Here is an 11,346-nt window from a genome sequence, read left to right on the forward strand (position 1 = left end):
ATCTCTCGTATTTTGTGTGTTTAACATCCAGAAGAAAATCTTTAATACATAATTAAGACAACACCAAAATTATCAATAAATCGCAAAGTTCAGTTCGGTAAAGTGAACTACCAGGATGAATGGTGTATATGTGTATTGACACTGGAAAACGTAAGTATGTTGGACAGAAGTTTATCGATGTTCGAATTAAGTAGCTACAAATTAAGAACATGTATTGTGATAATCTTAGGAACTCCAAAAGCAGCATAAGTAGTCGTGACGACATGGTACACTACCAATAATTTACCCACGTTTTTGGGATATTTCTCTCTTGTATATCAGTACTGTTAGGAAAGACTAAAAACTTAAATAATGTTATACTTTCTAATAATTCGGTATTGTTCATTACTATACAATAACTACATACATGTACTAATTCTATGAATTCAATAACGTTTCAGTACTGTTTCAGTACTGATTATGTCATTACTGTTTCCGGACTGAATTTGTCGGTACTGGTTCAGTAGTTTTAATGTACCAATTTTATTAGTACTGTTAAATTATGTATCTACTTACATTTCAAATCACTTTCAGTTTGTTCATTTAAAAAATGTCCTTTAAGTACAATGCTGCGCATTTTTTCAAGTTTTTTTTTTAATTATATTCTATGTTAGGTACACATTTGTTTATTTTTCTAAAAATAAGTTACAATTTTAACATTTTAATGCAGTGATGATAATTTCAAAATACTAGAAACTGAAAAAACGATTTTATAGGTAATTATGTATTGATAGTAAGGTATTGGTTGTCTTGGATTGTTCTGTACATTTGGGTTGGGTAAATTGTCTTTTGATAGCCTATATTGTACTTGTCATATGTTACGTCCCCATTCTACCGGACGATAATACATATTTTTCCTGACACATTCTTATAAATGCTCAATGAGATTGATAGGGTATCGGACGTCTAAGAAAAAGAAATCGGCTGCAGTTTCTTTACATTTGATATTCTCATTTTTTAATTCGTTTGATACTTTACTTCCTTTTTTTGCAGCTATAAGGTTAAGAAAATTATTAAACAAATGCATGAATATACCGATATATAAAATAAGTCCTATAAGTACAGTTGTTTATGTAACATTTATTACGAGCTCATAATGTTAAATCGACAAACAATATTCCAGTCTGTATTGTGGATCGCAAAATTTTTAATTGTCGGGTTTGTTGCCGAGGTTTACTAGATTGTGATAAACAAGCAATCCACTGAAATCGCTGAGGACGTTAAAACTACGCGAGTTGGTGGAGCGATGGTTTATATATATATATATTTTCCAGGTGTTTCTATTTGTAAGTCTAACTTTGCCATAATAGTGATTTGGTGAATTAAATTGATCTTTAAGAATCAATAAACACTTTTTACCTTTCTATGGATGTTAATTTTTTACACATGGTTTTTCCTCTCACTTGCGTTTATAAGTTTTTAAAGAGAGGCTTCGTAATATGATTAATGCATACGGAAAAGATATTGACGAATAAGAATTCGGAAAGACAATAATATAGCGAATACATTTCTGAAGATTTTGATAAGATAAAAGATTTTGATTTACAATAAAGGCTATGCACACTTGTATTATAGAAAAACTAAGTTGTTTAAGTGCAATGTATATAAAACATATTCGAACTGTTTTCATGTGACTTTAAATTACACTTTAAAATTTAAATTGTTCATCATTATGAACAGAACATCCCATGGCAAATTTATTACGATACTATAAAATGCCTAATATATAATTCATTAAAATTGAATTAAACACCTGTGGGTAAATTTGCTGTCAAGTTTATGTCGGTGCAAAATGTTTAATTTTTCCATCTTGACACTTTGAAAGACATCTATTTTTTTCATATAGCTGTGGAGATTTTTTAAGTACATAATTGTGTATACACTAACGGTAATTAAAAATTTGTTTTTGTTACTAAAAATTGACATCAGATTTATAGTTTATGCATTCTCGTCCTTACAAAATATGAAATATTTACCATTGGACGTAAGATAAGCAAATATGAACCAATCATTGATATGATACATATGATTTATTAAAAAAAAGTATATTTCCTTACTTATTGCATGAAAAACATGAGTAATCACTGGTCCCATTTACTCTGAAGAATGCAATCTGTACACCCCAACCCCGGAAAAATTATAATAAAAAAACCACAAAATGTATAAAGTTGTTTAAATTTTGAGAAAAAAAACATTGAAGTAAAAAGGCAGTCTTTTATATTTTAATTCCTGTAATAGCTCAGACAAAATAGCATTGTTTTTCTATTTAGGTGCTTTTTTCAAATTATTGGAAATACATTTCGGATGTTGCTTTTAAATCCTGTATTTAGCTAGTCGCAATGCAACGTGTAATATATATATATAGTTTTTCAAAGAAACCAATCTGCTAGAGTATAAATACCGCCAACCGCAAACATGTTGATCCTAGTTCAACTTATACCAGATTTAACATTGACCCTAGTTTAACTAATATTAAGAATATGGTATTATACCAGCAGTTTATTCGGAACTAAATGTATGTGGCTTTATCGTTATTCATTTACACTACTACGTCATACAAAGGAATTCTGGGATCCCCCATAGATTATTGGGCAGTCATAGTTTAGATGTTATTCTGATCGGACGTCCCCATTTGATGAGCGACCTATAAGATAACCAGTGACTCAAGCCTAGAATTGTGATATTTTAGGTAATATACTTCAAACACGTATCCCTATAAAATCTTCACAGTGGTGTCAGAAGTCGGCACGATTCCACTGATTTCCTCTGCGGTTTATCGGTGACGTTTAGTCTCGCCGAATTTCATATTTTATTTTGTTTTTAACGAGAGGAAAATCTTTGGTTTTTTCCCTCCCTCGATTGTATCATGGAGTGCCGATTTATCAGTACCATTGACATTTGCGCGAGTGATATATTTGTTTCATGTTTATATTGTGATTCAGACTTTCTGTGTGATAAAATTCCCATCCCCCTTTTTGTAACACATTTATAAATACACAGATTTGCATACACATTGAGAATAAGACAAAATAACCTTATAAACACACTACTTGTGGATAGTTTTTGATAATCTATTTGGAACGAAAAAGACCAGACACAAGACAGCGTTTGTTAGTAAATAGGTCTATTTCAGTTTACAAACGCTGTCTTGAGTACGTCTATTTCGTCAAAATTCACCTAATAATACCCTCAGGGCATTTCAAGCGTTGACATGAAAACGGTTCTTTTCAATGTGTAGATGGTTCTATAATTCCTTTATCTAACAATTCATATAAATGTTCTTCTTCTTCTTCCTTTAATCCCAGGGTTGTTCATCTTCGCATTTTCTGTTTAATAAGATTGGAACTTCAAGTATCAATCTTATATTGGATATCTCCATTGAAAAGTGCAATATCCAGGTCATCTTTAGCGAAAATATCTTGGAATTTCACTAATAATGTGGCTAGCTGCAATGACTGTTGGTTATTCAAATTTGCTAGTGACCAGTTGAGTAGTTCTTTTAAATTTGTTGTTAGTTTGTCTCTTAGCTGGTTTAGGTCAAATGACTGTTTTTGATAATATCTATTTTATTCAACTCTAATCTATTTTACCTCTGTTTCCTCCATTACAGCATTAATCTCTAATATTATACCCATCTAAAAATCATCCCTTTTCAGAGTTTTTTATTGCTCTGTTGGATTTCTTAGCATTACAGGAACTTGTTTTTTACCCATACAGAGCATATTTAAAACCAACAGGGCTTTCATGAAATAGGTTGGTTGAATTACGATATCATTCATCGGTTCTCATTTAACTGAGCAATGGCGACTTTACTTGAACCAGGTGGTCTTCTTTTTCTTTATTCTGTGTATTTTCATTTGTTGGTCCTGTCTGATTGAATTCAAGAAGGATGGAATTTTTTCATCTTTAAGTTTGATAGAATAGTCAGTTAAATCAATAACTGCTGTTTGGCTCTAAAGAAAATCTATACCTAGAACGAGATTATCTGTTATTTCAGTTTCAACCATATCCCATTTTACTGTGGATCTGCCCATATTCAAGTTTACATTTTTGGCTATTCCTGCTTTTATCTCTGAACAAGCTCCAGCACCTTTAAGTACGATGTTACCTTTGATGTTGGGTTTGTCAGTTTACTGGTCAAAGAATGTCTTGCTTATAACCGACACCTGGGCTGCTGTGTCTATTACTCCGAAATATTTCTTGCTGTTCACCACTACAGGAATATATAATGTTCTGGCGTCTGAGTCTGAGTTATTTCAACTTATTTGTCTTATATAAATTGACGTCAGTTTGTTTGTCTAAAGAGAGAGTTGGCGGCCTTCCAGTATCACCTGGATGGGCTGAAGGTCGGCCTACTGCTTCAACCTGTTGGAGTTTAAAGATTCCCTGTTTACATTTGGCGAGTGTGACCTTGACCTGTTTCCAGATCTTTGTGGCGATCTGCTCTTTGGTTTCTCACATTGTTCAATAAAAGGTCATTCTTCATCACAGTTAAAGCATTTGTTATCTCTTATAGGACTTATTCCTGGACTTGATAATCTTTGTGATTGTCCGAATTTATTGGTTGAATTACCTCTTTTCAAGATGTCCAGTACCTGAGTTTGATGCTTGACTTTGTGTCTTGAACATCTTCTTCTGTCTTTTTAAGTCTTGACTCAAATCTACTAATTACATCAGTATCACTTGCTCCTTTTCTGTACACTTGTTGTAGATTCATAACCCCATGTGAGTCATACACATTTGTTTCTGTTTCGTGGAATGTCACCCTTTTAACCTCAAGATTTTCATTTCCTAAAACAATTTTCTGATTGGTAACAGCCCTCTTCACATACTTAAGCGCCTTTTCCAAACTATCAGGATCCTTATCCATTGCGGTTAAAGCTGCCTTTTTGTTCGTGCAGCCTTTCAGAAAAGCATCAGTGGCAACTATCTAATTAAAATCACTAGGTGCTCCTGGAAACCCATCAGTTGCAAGATCCTGTGTTCTTTCTGCATACTCATCAAGAGGTTCCTCTGACAATTGACGAAGGTCTTGCAGCTGTCTCCTTATAACATGAGGTAAGTCCTTTCTTTCAAATCTGTCTTCCATCTTTTTACAAACAGCTTGATATCCTTCCTGGAATGACTTTGGCATTGTGACAAAAACTACACAGCTCTGTCTCTCAAACATTCAATAAGCTTGTCAAGTCAGTCTTGATTCGTCCAGTAATATCCATTGTCAATATGATGGGATTGAGCAAGGCACGGTCGCAAGTAACTCCTACCATCATATGTGCTCATCTTAGGTGGTAATGGATAATTTTGTATTTTACTGCCATGTCCTGTGTGTGTATTGGTTTTGGTTTTCCAACTAGTTTCAACTTTAGTTTCGGCTATTTTAATGCTAGGCTTCTATTTTGGTAATGACCATTTTTCAATCATCTCATGTAACTTCGTTTTATAATCTGTCTCCGTCGTCATAGTTATCTGTATTTTTTCATCTGTTCGTCTCTTTCTTCTATAGATTGATTTAATTTCCGCTCTCTTTCGTTTAATTGTTAATCAATTTTTCCATTTCTTCCTTATGTCTCTTGGCAAGGTTATCATACTGTTGTTCGTAATAGTGTTCTCTGTTTTTCATCTTAACTGTGAAATCCTTGTTTAAAGCTGCAATCCTGTGTTCATACTCTGCTTTTATTAGTGCTTTGTCTTTCTCAGCATTTGAAAACCTTGTTTTTAATTTTTCAATCATTGTTGCCATCTTCTTAATTTCGTATGGCATTTTCTTCTGCTTTCCACGTAACATCTTCTTGGATGCCTTCTTAGATTTCCTTGGATTATTCCAGAATATCAATAGGGATCTTTGTGTTCATGAATTGGACGCATCTGCTATTGAATCAGATATGTTAAGTAGTATGAGGCAAAGGAAAAAACCTGCTCACTTATCAGATTATGTCGAAAATTAATCATGTAGTTGTAAATAATCATTATTTATGTATAATATTGTAATATAATTTGTTTTTAATTGTTGTTACCTAGAAAAGAAATTTTTAACCAAAGTGTATTATGTTATAACTTTACTACCTGTATTAATGTGTGCGCAATTTTTGCTTATAAAGAAACTCTATATATTATATTTTCTATATTTATCGTGTATGTCTCATCTCAATGTTTTTACTTATTCCTGCAGTATGCATGAAGATGATGATTTTGAGCCAGATTATGGACCTTTTGAGAATGAACTACCAAAAATGATCTACTGTATATTCGTGCAAGTACAAAAAGATACAGTAAGGGAAGAAAGTGTCCGACGTGTGCTGGAATTTTTACTTATGTCAGCAGACATGTGTTAAGAACCCACATACCTTGGTTTGTTGCCGCGCAAACTGCTTGCAAAATGCAGTGTTTAAGATTCTTATATTGCAGAATGCCATTGAAAATACAAATATAAAAAATTAGTAAGACAAATATAAACGTTGGGTTAACCTTATGAATGGTTTGTTGGATGTTGTTTCTAAAGAACTCGAGTGTGATACGCTATAAGTTCTCTGTAATTTAGTTAATAAAGCAATCAAAGCCCATTTTTTAGGAAAAAGATTTTAACTGTTATCCATATTTAATGCCACGAATAACTATGTATTTGAATTTGGAAGTAAAAGTATTATAGTTCAACCTCCATACAGTATACCGTTCTTGTTACATTGGCTTCGTTGATCCAACAAACAGAAATGGGCGAGAACATCATTTCCGTAGAGAAAACTTTTAAGCTTTAAGACCAGTTGAGGTAAAGGAGATATTACATTTTACAGTCTTTCATTTTCATTTGTACCTGCTATAAAAAAAAGTAGGCACCATTTCATTACCTCACTTTTTCTGGACTTGGAGCTACAAAGACTATAAAATTTCCCTTCTTATCAGCAATTACTGTTATCCCAGTAACTGGTCATCTAGTGATTTAAGATCCAAAATAAGGAAGGATAACAGGATTAAACTAACATTCGGCATTCACCCACGAATTGTGGAGATTGAAAACGCATCGAAATTGAATGAATGGATTCCTGATATAGAATGGATGTTAAAAGCGAAAAGAGTTGTTGCTGTTGGTGAGTGTGGTTTAGATAATAGTGGGAGGAAATGGGATGTAGATCAAGTTTTTTGAAAAACAGATTGTAATTGCAGTTAAAAGAGATTGGCCGTTGGCTATTCATTGCAGAGGAGATGAACGTACTGGTGAGAATCGTTTGAATACACTTGTTCGGTTGCTGCCGATACACTTTAAATTACACAGGCTCTTATTCAATGGAGATGAAGTCATGTATCGGAAATGGAAAACGTCATTTCCAAACTGCAAATTTGACATTTCACCTTTCATCCTAAATGACCAAACATATCCAAAATTTAGGTTTCTGGTGTGTAACATGGAATTGAAGGATATTGCATTGTACCATATCTATATTCTGTGTTTGAGGATTTTGGCTCACCGTTGATCTGTGATCTGTGAAAAATTGGCAAACATTTTCTTGTGTAGTGTTGACGAAATAGCCAATATTACGACCAAGAACGTTACAGATGTCTAGAGCATCATTTAAGTCATGGCGGATATTTTGTATATAGTAATCATTTTAAACATAGTTATTGTATATAGTTTATTGTGATCATTTCGTTACATTCCAACGTTATATAGATATAGGAAGATGTGGTTACTTGTATCTACTTCAATTTTCGGACAACTGTATTTCAAATTAAGGATTTATTTTCCTGCTTTTAAACTTCAAACCGTTTGTACCATTTAGTGTTAAGATGTAAAAGGAATACATATAACTTTATTCTACAGAACGGGTTCATTTCAACGAAAGAGGGAGGAATGTTAAGAAAATGGTATTATACCAGCAGTTTATTCGGAACTAATGTACAGTACTAGGCTTTGTCGTTATCTATTTACAATACTACATCATACACTGTACAAAGGAATTCCGGGATTCCCCATGGATTATTGGGCAGTCATAGTTTAGATGTTATCCTGATCGGACGTTCCCATTTAATGAGCGTCATATAAGATAACCAGTGACTGAAGCCCTAGGTTTGTGATATTTTCGGCAATATACTGCATACACGTATCCCTATAAAATCATTACACTTATATCAAGTTTATTTTAACCATTCTCAGTAATCATACTAATGTAAAGATGACCTGAAAGTATACTAATATTATAATAATTTTACAGTTGTTGTTTATACCATAATGCGCTATAGATAAATATGTCTCCAGGCATATGCATATATTTGTACCTTTACCCCGAGGAAAAATAATGTTTTAGAAATGTAAAAACAAACTTGGGAACGATATCTAAATATATAAATTAAAATTGTTTTTATTCTGAATAAAAAGTATAAAAAATATATCTAAAAGACTAAACGACAAGTGCAGTATGAACAATATCTGGTAAACGAGTAATTCTTGATAAATCAATGTTTTGATGGACAAATAAACAATGGTTTTACAATAATAATTTGTAATTGTTCAATGATCCAGGCAGGCACAAATACTTGTATTCTTTACGTTGAAACATGGGAAGGCAAATTTTATAAAATCAATTCTTGCATTTATTCAATAAGAAACGTTTACTTAAAAGGTTAAGAGTTTACCTATTACATCGCACGCTACGTGATCGGACAATATAGAGGGAAATGCCAGGCATTCGGATATCATGCCTGTGAACGATGCTCTTTTTTTGCATGGACCATGTAAAATATTTCGCTCTAATGTTGGCTCTGCAATTCGCCGGCATAAGTTTAGGACCTTTGATATTGCAGTGTTCCTGGAATAGACTAGTGCTGTCGAGACCCAAAAATATTGAGCATTTGAATCCAACTACTTTAAAAAAGACCACTAAGAATGGAAGTTGAATATTTGTTCTAGCTCACTAGATAATTTTACAGACTGACCAAAATCTTGTATGCTAATAGAAAGTGGTGATAGTTTTTGGTGACCTCAGATTTTATTTTACCGCTGATATTCACACTTCACATAATATGTACCTTTTCGTTATTTTTTTTATATAGTTTTTAACATATTCATTGAATACTGAATATTTGTTTTCTTTAACCTTAAATTATTTTGAAGATATTATTTATGTAATAGTAAATGAATAAATCTCCTAAATATTTTTTCAACTCCATTGACTCTTTCCAGAATCTTTAATGTATAAAAAGAAAATGCACGGTATAATGGGACAGTGACTGGCATTAAACTACTGCAACATTGTGTTGTTGTGGGAATAGAATAGTAAGAGTATGTCAGACGTTTTTTTTTTTAAATGTTTATGTAGGAAATTAGAATAGGCGTAAAGAGTGTGTGATGTTTAAAGCCGAATAACTCTTAAAAGAAAAGTTTGAAATTTAAACAATCAACACGAAACTTATTTTCACAAATAAAACAACAATATACTATTTAAAGTAAAATAAATAAAGCGTTCGAGTAATTCAATTTACTCGGCTATCAATAATATTCAATGTAGAAATAAGTTTTTATGATACTACAAACTGAAAAAAATATGTCTAGTAAATTGAAAAAATAAATAAAAATAAAATTACAGAAAAAAGCTCTGATTGTTTCAGTTTCTTTGTTAACAAAATTGAGAGAAACAACCAAGGAACCACAAATAAAAAATTCTATTGATTTTAAATCTAGCTGTCATAGAATTAAATTTATATCAGTGTGGTCGACGGTAAAACGTTTGTTAGTATTTATACTATAACTTGTTTGTCGTTGGCGATGATTTTATGCTCACCCAGTCTATCAGAGGCCTTCAAGTGGGGATTTAAATAATCACTTGTTAACACATTTTGGTACATAAAATGAAACTTTCTTTTCACAAATCATTTAAGCAATTTGTTTTAAATATTTTTTTTACCATCACTTAATACTACAGTTTCACTTTAAAGAATGATAATGTTCAGAGCTGATATCAATAAATAACGATAAAAAAAGTTTATTCATGTAAAAAAAAACCAAACTTCTAAGTAATGGGGACCTGCGTTATTTCACAAAATATCTTATTGATTAAGGGAACAAAATCATTTAAGAGTGACATTCTATTTATTTAATGCTAACCATCTGGGCTTTTGTGAAGAGTTCCAGATGACAAAAAAAATCATTTTTTTGTTGTTGTTGTTATAAACCATAAATCGATCCGTTCATTCAGATATTTGTCAATTTACCTTGGCTCTTAAGTCCAACACTTGGGACAGGAGGAACAAATGCGTCCTGTATGATTTTGTAAATAGATGCATCTTTTAAAAATAGTCGAAAACAAAATTGTCTGTCCAATGGAAAGGTTGAGGCCAAAAAAAGATGAACGGTGCATTATAGAAACATAGAAGCTGGTTGCAAAAGTTGACGACAAGATCTATTTTCAACTTGAGTATGGTCTTATACTATTAACCTGAAATAGATATTTTTATAGCAATTCCCTTGATACGAATACATGTTGTCTTGGGCTTGTTTTGCTCTTTGGTTGGGTTGTTGTCTCTATGACAATTCAATTCTCATTCTTATCATAGATATAACTGCATGTACAAAAAAAGAATGTGTGGTGTGATAGACAATCATACAAATTCTTTCCAGTGAACAACAGGCGTTAGCAAAATACACACTGGAATGTATCTCCCTCATGCAAAGCTCTGATTCCTTTCATGGATTTGGCTTTACTTTTTGGACCTTTTGGATTATAGCTCTTCATCTTTTATATAAGCTTTGGATTTCAAATATTTTGGCCACGAGCATCACTGAAGAGACATGTATTGTCGAAATGCGCATCTGGTGCAAGAAAATTAGTACCGTTAATTTTATTACTACCACTGGGTCGATGCCTCTGCTGGTCGACTATTAGTCCCCGAGGGTATCACCATCCCAGTAGCCAGTACTTCGGTACTGGCATGAAAATACGGATGTTTGTGTTATTAAAATTTGCTGTTATAAAATATTAAAATTATTATAAATTAAGGAATGTATCTCCCTCATGCAAAGCTCTGATTCCTTTCATGGATTTGGCTATACTTTTTGGACCTTTTGGATTATAGCTCTTCATCTTTTATATAAGCTTTGGATTTCAAATATTTTGGCCACGAGCATCACTGAAGAGACATGTATTGTCGAAATGCGCATCTGGTGCAAGAAAATTAGTACCGTTAATTTTATTATAGAATGAAAGCTCCAAGAGGTCTTGGCATGTAAAAACAAACACGAAAGTTAAGCGAGAGAAAAACAATAAGGATACCGCATACAAATTAGAAAATGGTCCGCAATATTACTTTTGTCAACTCACT

The sequence above is a fragment of the Mytilus trossulus genome, chromosome 3, assembly GCF_036588685.1.
Source record: "Mytilus trossulus isolate FHL-02 chromosome 3, PNRI_Mtr1.1.1.hap1, whole genome shotgun sequence".
NCBI classification, from domain to species: domain Eukaryota; kingdom Metazoa; phylum Mollusca; class Bivalvia; order Mytilida; family Mytilidae; genus Mytilus; species Mytilus trossulus.